This window comes from Myotis brandtii, unplaced genomic scaffold, assembly GCF_000412655.1.
Source record: "Myotis brandtii unplaced genomic scaffold, ASM41265v1 scaffold469, whole genome shotgun sequence".
NCBI classification, from domain to species: domain Eukaryota; kingdom Metazoa; phylum Chordata; class Mammalia; order Chiroptera; family Vespertilionidae; genus Myotis; species Myotis brandtii.
Genome location: NW_005367911.1, coordinates 226589 through 236791, shown reverse-complemented (window position 1 = coordinate 236791; position 10203 = coordinate 226589). Strand labels below are relative to the sequence as shown.

The following is a 10203-nucleotide window of genomic DNA, read 5'->3' as shown; positions in this document are numbered from 1 at the left end:
CCCCCCCCCCCCCCCCCCCCCCGCAGGGTCAGGAACCGCATGGCAAGCAGCTGACATTGGTTTGGCCAAATGAGAAGGAAAAAAAAGCCTCCCCTGGGACCTGCCTGTGAGGGGGTTACCCGCCGAAGGCTGGAAGTGGCTTTAGCCTCCGGGCAGGAAGATTGCTGCTCTTCAGACAAACATCCTGGCTGGGAAATCCCCTGGCCTGGGGGTCCCTGGGGCCTGGCAGCCTCACTCCATGCCATCCCGGCCTCTTCAAACCTCCCCCTGGTTCTGGGCTTGAGGCCAGGCCCCCTGTCCCCCTGCCCCCCAGGAGCCCCTGTGAGAACCAGCCCAGGGCCCCTGGGGTGCCCCTCCCTCAGAGCTCCTGTGCAGAGGTGATTAATGAGGCAGAGGAGGACTTTCTTCCCAGCTGTGTCAACATGCCCCTGCGTCCCAAAGTGGCCCCGCTGGCTGTAGGGATGGCCTCCTCCTTGCCTGTTCTCTCCTCACTGGGGGCCTCTTCAGGGCCTGGACCTCCCACTGGGCCATCAGAGTCTGATGGTGGTGATGATGATGATGATGATGATTTTATGGTGATTACAGCACTTGATATTTGCAGAGCAACACCCTATGTCTTGGCTCCTCTTTCCAGCTGCCTGAGCCAGAGGCTCGGGCGTGGCTGTCTTTGGGTCACGGGGAGCACCTAGACTACAGTTGCAGGAGCTGATATTGCCGCCTCCGTGAAGCCTTCCCTGATCACCCCAGCAGGCTTTGTGCCTACCCCTGCCTTCCAGTCACTGCCGGGTGTTGTCACTGTGTGTGGAGCACATCTGGTTCCCTCACTGCTTCCTTAAGGGGGGCGATTGTGTGTTTCTCTGGGCCTTACTCATCTTTGTATCCACAGTCCTCTTCGTCCACATTCCTGTTCTCACAGCAGCCTAGCTCCGTGCTTGGCACATGCTGTGATAAACACTTAGGAAATGAACAAATGACCTGGAGATCTGGAATGGTCTGGAATTCCGGGGCTCTGGTCTGTCTGTGGTTCTGCAGGCTGATTCCCTGGTGTTGGAGCTGGCTCAGACCTGCCCATGACCACACATCCTGCCGCTGGTCCCAGCCCATCCTTGTGGGCTTCTAGCGGTTGCCATTCTGGTGGGGCGATGGGAACTTGTGCTGCTGGGAATGGTGGTGGTGGTGGGGAAGTAGAAGGAGAAAAACCAGAGTAACCACATGACTTTTTAAAAATAAACTCTTTATTTTGGAATAATTTTATATTTATAGAAAAGTTGCAAGGGTAGTAAAAGTTCCTGTATACCCTTTACCCAGTTTTCTCTCGTGTTAACATCTTGTGTAACCAACGTAATTTAGTCAAAACTGCGGAATTAACATTGTGCCTTACTGATAATTGGCCTCCCGTCTGTTTGTATGCCACCGGTTTTTCCATGCATGTCCTTTTTCTGTCCCAGGATCTGATCCTGGGTACCACATTGTAGTTGGCCCACATGATTTGAAGAATAATGTTTTATTTTAAAATATGCGCACGTGTCACTTTCTCCCTCCTAATCTATCAGCCTGCGGACTGAAGGGTCCCAGGTTTTATGTGAGAACAAAGGTTCCTCCTGCCAAATATTCCAGTAAACGAATGTCACCATGTTTGTTTCTCGTGGCTCCTCAGGCTCTTCTGCACCCTGCTGCGTGCCTGTGTGGAGCGAAGGGCAGTCTCGGGTCACCCTCTGGATTCACAACATTAAAATCTGCTGACTGAGCCTGGCTGGTGTGGCTCAGTGGATAGTGTGTTGGCCTGCGGACGGAAGGGTCCTGAGTTCGAGTCCAGTCAAGGGCACCTGCCTGGGTTGCGGGCTCGACCCCCAGTAGGGGGTGTCCAGGAGGCAGCTGATCATTGAATCTCTCTCATCATTGATGTTTCTATCTCCTTCTCCCTCTCCCTTCCTCTCTGAAATCAATTTTTAAAAAAGTATCTGTATATGAATCTGCTGACTGGGGAGGTGAGGACCTCAGCGGGCGGGCTGGGGGTCTTGTGCCAGGTTCCCTCCAGCGGGTGAGAGCGGTGGCAGGAGGTGCATGTGAGGGGGTGGGATGGAGGAGGAGGGTGCATGGGGCGGCCAGATCAGCCACTTCACTCCCTCCCACTGGAATCGGCCCTCCCATGATCCACGGCCTTGCCATGCACAACGAGTCCCGGTATGAAGCAGAAACAAAAAGGGACCCAAAGACACGTGGATAGTCCTGTCCCAAGAAGAACTCTGAAGAGGATCCGGCCTCCCACAGCCGGGTCTCTTGTGGGAAGAGAAAATGAGTTGGTTGAGGGCTTGTCCAAAAGGAGACATGGGAATGACCCGTTCACAGCTCAGACTTCCAGCTCTGGAGTTATTATCGTCCCAGAACATAGTGGAAACAAAGATCTTGGAGGAGATGCCCAAGAAGCTTTTGGTCTTATGGTTACAGAAAATCCACCGTCTCCATCTTGGAAAGAAGTGGAGAGAAACGGAGGGAGGCGGTCTGTGAAGCACTGAAGGAAAAGGCGAAACTTCATAACAAAATTGAATGGCCCTGGCTTGGCTCAGTGGATAAAGCGTCAGCCTGCGGACTGAAGGGTCCCAGGTTCGATTCCGGCCAAGGGCACATGCCTGGGTTGCGGGCTCAATCCCCAGTAGGAGGCGTGCAGGAGGCAGCCAATCAATGATTCTCTCTCATCATTGATGTTTCTATCTCTCTCTCCTTCTCCCTTCCTCTCTGAAACCAATAAAGAAATATATTAAAAAAAAAAAAAGAAATTGAACGAAAGGACAGTGAAACTGCCCGCCTGAAAAAGGAGCATGAAGAATTGGCAGGAGCAGCAGAACACATACAGCATATGGCAGGTCATAGAGAGTCTGCAAGGAGAACCTGGGTAACTTCGAACCACCCGATAGTTAGAAATTTGATTCTGAACAGGAAACTGGTGAGGAATCTGAAATGGAAGACTCAGAAATTGGTCCACGTGCTGAAGAAATTTACCTTCTCCTACAGATGCAAAGCCCTGTATGTGAGACTCATGAATATTTGACTTGAGAAATATATGAACGGAGTTTACCTCCACGATAGTTCTTTGTAGCTGAGCAAGGAACTCTGTAGTGCAGACTTGAAATCAAACTTCCTTGTTTGAATCCTGGGACCCTATTATTGTATTAAAACACAAATTCTATGTATTTTTGTTGTTGTTAATCCTCACCCAAGGGTATCTTTTCCATTGATTTTCAGAGAGTGGAAGGGAAGGAGGGAAGAAAGGAGGGGAAGAGAGCTAGAGCGAGAGCGAAAGCAAGAGAGAGAAAGAGAGAGAGAGAGAGAAACATCAATGTGAGAGAGACAGTGACTAGTTGCTTCCTGAATACGCCCCTACCGAGGGTGGAGAATGAACCCCACAACCCAGTCCATGCTCTTGACCAGGAATCGAACCTGAGACCCTTTGGTGCACTGGCCAAAGCTCTAACTAGTGAGCAACACTGGCCAGGGCAAATTCTATGTATCTTTAATCTACGGTGTTTTATGCAAATAGCATTTTCTCAAATGTTAGACACGACCCGTGTATATGCTAAGTAAACTTCAGCCTCCTATTGAAGAAACACACAAACCCTGCTGACAGCAGTCTGATCTGAACAAGGAACAGTGATCGCTGGGCCCGGGTAGGGCTGGGGACGGCAGAGGGGCGGGTGGGAAAGGATGGATGTGAGTGTGTTAAGGGGGTCTCTTGCGAGGCAGAGACATGATGCTTGAGCTGAGAGCAGGAGTGTTTCCTGGGTCCCCTGGTTATTTGTCCTCAGCCTTTGTCTCGCTCCCTCACGCCATCTGTCACCATGTGTGTGTCTATTTGCAGCATCACAGTTGGTCTTGGTTTTGCTTGTGTTCCTGGTCAGCTGGCGGAGTCATTAGAGTTAATTTTCAATTAAAATGTTACCGGATGTTCTGTTAATAGCAGAGGTGAGCGTTCTGCCTGCTTCAGGGAAGACACGATCTTCCTGTGCGAAGGCTTTGGAGGCTCCAGGGCCGGGAGGGAAAGAAGCCGGAATGCCGGCGGAGCGCTGGGTCAGTTAAGGTCCCTGCTCTTTGGCCCCCTCCACCGAGCAGCTCCCCTCCCGGTGCGCAGGTCTCTGACCAAGGTCCGCTGATGTCATTTTCTGCGCTTCAGGTTTCTAGCTCCTTGTGCTGGGAGAGGTGGGCAAGCTGGTGGGGCTGTGGGAGACGGTGGGAGGTAAGGTATTTGGAATTTGGCTTTGGAATTCTTCCCATGTTTGAAAGGCTAGCCAGTGACGTCTGGGAGAGCCCTCTCAGGCTGACTGTTTTGGTCATGGGCTGGGTGGAGGTGGGAGGAGAGGGAGGAGGAGGCGGCGAGGATGGACAGAAGCCTAAGTGACCTTCACACCCTGCTGGGGACAGTACACCCTGCTGGGTGGGCCTGAGGTCAGAGGTTCATGACACACCCTCAGGCTTCCACCCCACACATCTCCCAAGGCCTCTCACTATTAGAAGGCAGAGGCCTGCAGGAGGCCAGCACCAAGTCAGCAGGCAGGAGAGCACTGGGCACCTTAAGACATCGGTGCATTAAGGGGGCAACTCCTCTCATCTCTGGGTGGAGGAGACATGATGTACGTAGGGAGCATGGGCATTCACCCCCTTCCCCTCCATAATGATCGACTGCAGATCCACTTCCTGGTCCGAATGGGATAACCTCAGAGGTCCCTAATGCTAGTAGGTGGTCGGTGCCTTAATAACCTGTGAATGGTGATTTGAAACCTCATCATTCCCCACCCCAGTCCCTCTTCCGATTCAGACCATGTCAGCTGGTTTAGAGAGGACACAGGTGTATTGTGCTAGATGGGCTTTGGGGTGCTTGCCTGCCCATCCCTCATGCCAGCCTTTGGAGAAAGTGCTGGCTTAAATAGTGGAGGTATTTTGGGTCCCTGGGCCCCAGGCACCTAGTCACCAAGTCATATAGCTTCTGACCAGAAATCTCTTTAACTCCATTCCTGCTCTCCATCCTCACCACACAGTCTTGGTCAGGTCTTGACCATTTCTCCCTTGGATCACTGCAAAATACCCCCACTGACGTTTCTATTTCTAGGTACCTCCAGCTTTAATCCCTCCTCTCCGTGGCTGCCAGCGTTCTCTTCCTAAAAACAGACAGAAAATGCCGTTTTCTGCCTGAAAACTTCCAATGGCTTCCCACTGCCAACAGAATAAAATCTAATTTTTTATCTCAGCATACAGGGCTTTTCTTGGTCTATGCCAAGTTTATCTTACCACCTCCTTCTCCCATCACTGCTTCCCTTGCCCGGCCATCCATGCCTCTCCTCGTTTCTAATCATCTTGCCTTCCTTCATGCTCGGCCTTAGCACATACAGGTCTGCTGTGGGCTAAATATTTGTGTCTCCCCAAAATTCATGTTGAAATCCCAATCCCCCATTTGATGGTGTTTAGGTGGGGCCTTTGGGAGGTGATAAGGTCACGAGGGCACTGCCCTCATGATGGGATTAGTATCCTTTTAAATAGCCCCCAAGAGCTCCCTTGCCCCTTCTGCCATAAAGGACTTGGTCAAAGGCAGCTATTTATGAACCAGTAAGTGGGTCCTCACCAGACAGCAAATCTGCTGACACCTTGATCTTGCCCTTCCCGGCCTCCAGAACCATGAGATGTAAATTTCTGTTGTTTATAAGTCACCTACCTAGTCTATGGTGGTTTTGTTACGGCAGACAAACTAAGACAAGAATGTTGTCCGAAGACTGCTAGTCCATCTGTACGGCACAACTCTATTGGTAAAGAATTCAAGATCCTGCTCCGTAAAACCTCCCCTCACCGCCACCTAAATCATTGTCTTCTCTGGTTCCCATATTTCTTTATCTCTAAAGAGCTCACGTCACTTCGTATGGCAGTTACTTTTCTGTCTGTCTGACTCTACTAGGTTATAAGGGTCTTGAGGCCAAGGGCATGTCTGATTCACCCAATGCCTGGCAGCATCTGACACCTACAGGTACCCAGTGGTTGCCTATTACTGAAGGAATAAATGAATGAACAAACAGCGGCAGAATGAGTTTGGCCTGTGTTTGGATCTAGCTCTTTCTAATCTGTGGGTGTAAACTGCAGTGGTGGCCAGGGGTTAGGAATACATTGCTTACGTGTTGTTTATCTCCATCTCCCCAAGACAGTGCCCAGCACATGATATGGGCTCATAGGGTTGGTGCATTCGGTGTGGGAAAGATCTGGGTTTGGGCTGACTTAGATTTCTTTGAAATGAAAAACAACACATGAACATTCTATTGTTCTCTAGTGGAGGTATTTTGGGACTTCTCTTCATTTTACAGATGAGGCAGCTGAGCTTAGAGAGCTTGCACAACTCTTCCCAGGCGCAAGGTACCATCAGGTTTTCCAAGCGACAGGGTACCAGGATCTCTGGGGCCCTTGGTTCAGAGTTGCTGACCACAGGGAGCCCTCAACACACGTAGGTTCAGAGCGCTCTTAAGCCAAATTCATGTAGCATGTTCTCTGCAGGCAAGAGGTCTTTTCATTGGGGTTTGTGTTCCAGGAAGGGGCCCTCTGGGGCAGGCCCAGGTCTAGAGCGAGGGGAGTGACATGTTGCCAAAAAACTCAGTCATCAAGAAAAATAAAATTTAACACAGTGTTAAAAAAATCAGTAAACGATAGTCCCCAGGCTAGCTGTCTGCTTTTTAAAATAAAGTTTTATTGGAACCAAGGCTGGGATTAAGGTGAGGAGGATGAGGCAGGGCATTGAATAATGAGGGTTAAATCTTATCTTTTCTGAAGTTTTTGCATTTTGTTTGTTGTAAATGTTTGCAATAATTTTGACTTAAAATACTGCATTAAAATATTATCTATCTGTTGGGTAGAGGAGGGGGGCTATGCGATATTGTCAATAATAAAAATATATTATCTATCTTGATTTCTGAGTTTTGGGGACTCCCCTTAAGTTTTGTGCCCCAGGCAAGTCCCTCACTGATGCCCTCACTGGGTTCCAAGATGGGCAGCTGTAGGTCCGTGCCCGGCCCCTGAGGCTCACTTCCACTGACCCCTGGTGGACCACAGTCTCAAGCAGCATGTCCGAAGTAGCTGCCGGCCTGGCCACTTTCTCTCCTTCACAGACTGTGGCATGAGGTTTTGCTCTGGGTTCTTCCAGAAGTTAGGTCTCCCCTCGCCCATTTGTATATCTTTGCCGAACAGCTCCCATCGGCCTGCCACTGAGGGTAACAGGATTGGGATTCTAAGTGTCTTCTAAACCCTGCCCTCCCTTCCATTCCCACTGCCCTGCCATGTCAGCCCCTGTCTTCTCCTCTGATTGGCCCCCTTGCCTCTAGCCTCACCCCTTTGCAGCCCAGCTTCCACAGTGCCGCCAGAGTCACCTGCACAAAATACACATCTGACCTCGGGGTTATAGACTCTCCAGCACTCCCGATGTAAGTCCCAACATTCTACCAGTGCTCGGCAAACTGCGGCTCGGGAGCCATATGCGGATCTTTGGCTCCTTGAGTGTGGCTCTTCCACCAAATACCGGCTCTTCCACAAAATACTGACTTCTGCGCATGGGCCATGAAGTTTCAATAGCACTGTACGTGCGCGCCCGCACGTGGTATTTTGTGGAAGAGCCACACTCAAGGGGCCAAAGAGCTGCATGTGGCTCCCGAGCTGCGGTTTGCCGACCACGGTCCTAAACAGAGAGACCTGGGACATCCGGGGAGGAACTGCCTTGCCTGGCATCAGGGTGAGAATCGGAGGGGCAGCTTTCTCCCAGACAGAAGTGCTGGCAGAGGCCAGCGTTCCTTTGCTGAGCCCTCCGTGCCACAGAGCTGGCAGGCGGGGCACTGTATCTGAGGCTCCATCAACCTGGCTCAAACAAACCCCTCCTGGGCCAGCCCAGCCCTGGGATCCTGTCTATGCTCCAGGCATCCCAGACTCCTCAGGATGTGGGTGTGTGTCCGTCCCCCTTCTTGGTCTTTGCACACATCTGTGGATGCCTTGTCCCCTGTTATCTACCTTCTGAATCAGCCCAAGGGACTTCTCTGTGCTGCACGACTCTCCCCTGCGAACCCTGGTCGGCCCGCTTGTTCCTCTCACTGTAGTTATTTACAGGGCGGTGCCCCCAGTGTGGGTCATGCCTGTTTTACCTCCACCCCCTCCGCCCCATCCCCACACTCCAGCATGGGGACTGGCATAGAATAGGCTCTGAGTGAATGAACGCATGAGTAGAAAAGACATAATCTTGTTTGCCCCTTAGACTTTGTCACACAGCAAGATTTTTAAAAAATATATATTTTATTGATTTTTTTATGGAGAGGATGGGAGAGGGTGAGGAATAGAGAGTTAGAAACATCGATGAGAGAGAAACATCGATCAGCTGCCTCCTGCACACTCCCTACTGGGGATGTGCCCGCAACCAAGGTACATGCCCTTGACCGGAATCGAACCCGGGACCCTTCAGTCCGCAGGCCGACGCTGTATCCACTGAGCCAAACCGGTTAGGGCGCACAGCAAGATTTTGAACAGAGCCCCAGTCCCCGGCTTCATTGTGGAGCTCATCGCATCAGGTTGGGAAGTGAGGGGTTCCTGGCGCCCAAGCACCAGGGAGGACGAGTGAAAGGCACTTTGGGAGAGCTGGGGCACTCCAGGGGTGGAAATTAAAACTAAATAGAATTAATTAGTGTTCATAGTGAACCCTGCTCTTTGAGCGTGCTAAGATCTGATTAAACAAATAACAACAAAGATAGAATCACTTTGCTATCTTTTTTTTTTTTAAGTAAGAGAAGAGAAAAAGACAAAGATGTTGATTTAAGCTGCGGCCCAGGGCTGGAGGCCAAGGGAAACCTGGTGAAGGCTCCTGTTGTTTGGGGTCAGAGGTCGCAAGAGCAGCCGCTGCCTGGGGATCAAGCTCAAGGTTCTGGAGTGATGGAAAAACCTGGCCCGATGCTTTTCCTCAGCGGACCCTTAACTCGCTAACAGGAGCCAGCTGAGTGAACACAAACAGAGGCGCTGTAACCGGCACAGATCCCGGCTTCCTCTGAAATTTCCAGGCCTCTTTTTTCCTGTCGGATTCCAGACAGATGAAATTTTCCTGGCCCCAGCCCTGTTCCTGGCAGCATCTCCCCTCTGAATCACCATAAATCAGGGCTGGGGGTGAGCAGTGGGATTTTCCTGATTGACAAGTGGCTGCCCTGGTAAAATGGGGGCTCCATTTCCTGGGCTAAAAATAGCTCTGGGGTGCTCACCCAAGCCCTCCCCGTCGACCAGTCCCTGGGAGATATCTGCTTTGAGTTTTAAAATATTCCTATCTGTCCGTGATTCTGATTTCATCGAGGAGGGCTGTGGACGTGCAGACGGGAGCCGCTGGGGGCCCGCAGTGGTCGTAAGCGACACCATTGTGCACGGGATCACTTCGCGGCCTGTGCATTCCTCAAAGCCTTCATCATCTGCGAAGCCCCCAATTAATTTCAATACAAACACCGGATTTGGCCTCCCCCGTGCCTGTGCAGCCATAACACATGAGGTCATGCCGTTCGGGTTAACCAAAGGGGTTTCAGGGACGAGGTGGGGGGCTTCCAGGCCCTTGGAGTTATCTGTCCCGCGTGGCTGCTCTGGCCCGGTTGTTTACTGCATGGGGTCCACCGTGCACCTCGACTCTCTTTCTTAGTTTCCTTCTATTAGGAATTCTGAAATCTTTTATTTATTTTTCTATCTCTTTTCCCAGCTCCTCTAGCTTACTGGGCTGCCACCCTTCCACCCCTGTAGTTCTTTGAAAATACCCAGAACCCCTCCTCCTCTGAGCTCTTCTGCACACAGCTTCATCCACCTGGAGGGCTCTCTACCCCTTCATGGGGCTCTTTGTTCTTGAAAATTCGCCTCAGGAGTTTCTTCCTCCAGGAAAGTTTCTCCATCACTCCATTCAGGGTGAAGAACTACTCTGTTCTGTACAGTATTCCTATAGCTCATTGAGTCTCAAACATGAGCCTGCATTGGGATTACCTGGAGGATTTGTTAAAGCACTGATTGCTAGGCCCTCCCCTCCCCCAGTTTCCCAATCAATGGGTCTGGAACAGGACCTGTAAATTTGTATTTTTTTTTTTAAAAAAATATTTTTATTGAATTTCAGAGGAGAAGGGAGAGGGAGAGATAGAAACATCAATGAGAGAGAATCATTGATTGGCTGCCTCCTGCACACCC

At 50.9% G+C, this 10203-nt stretch overlaps 1 pseudogene; it reads left to right on the top strand.

Moving 5' to 3' along the window:
• LOC102254130 overlaps window positions 1-3032 on the top strand; it is a 10211-nt pseudogene extending 7179 nt beyond the window's left edge.
• Window positions 3033-10203: the final 7171 nt, after the last annotated feature.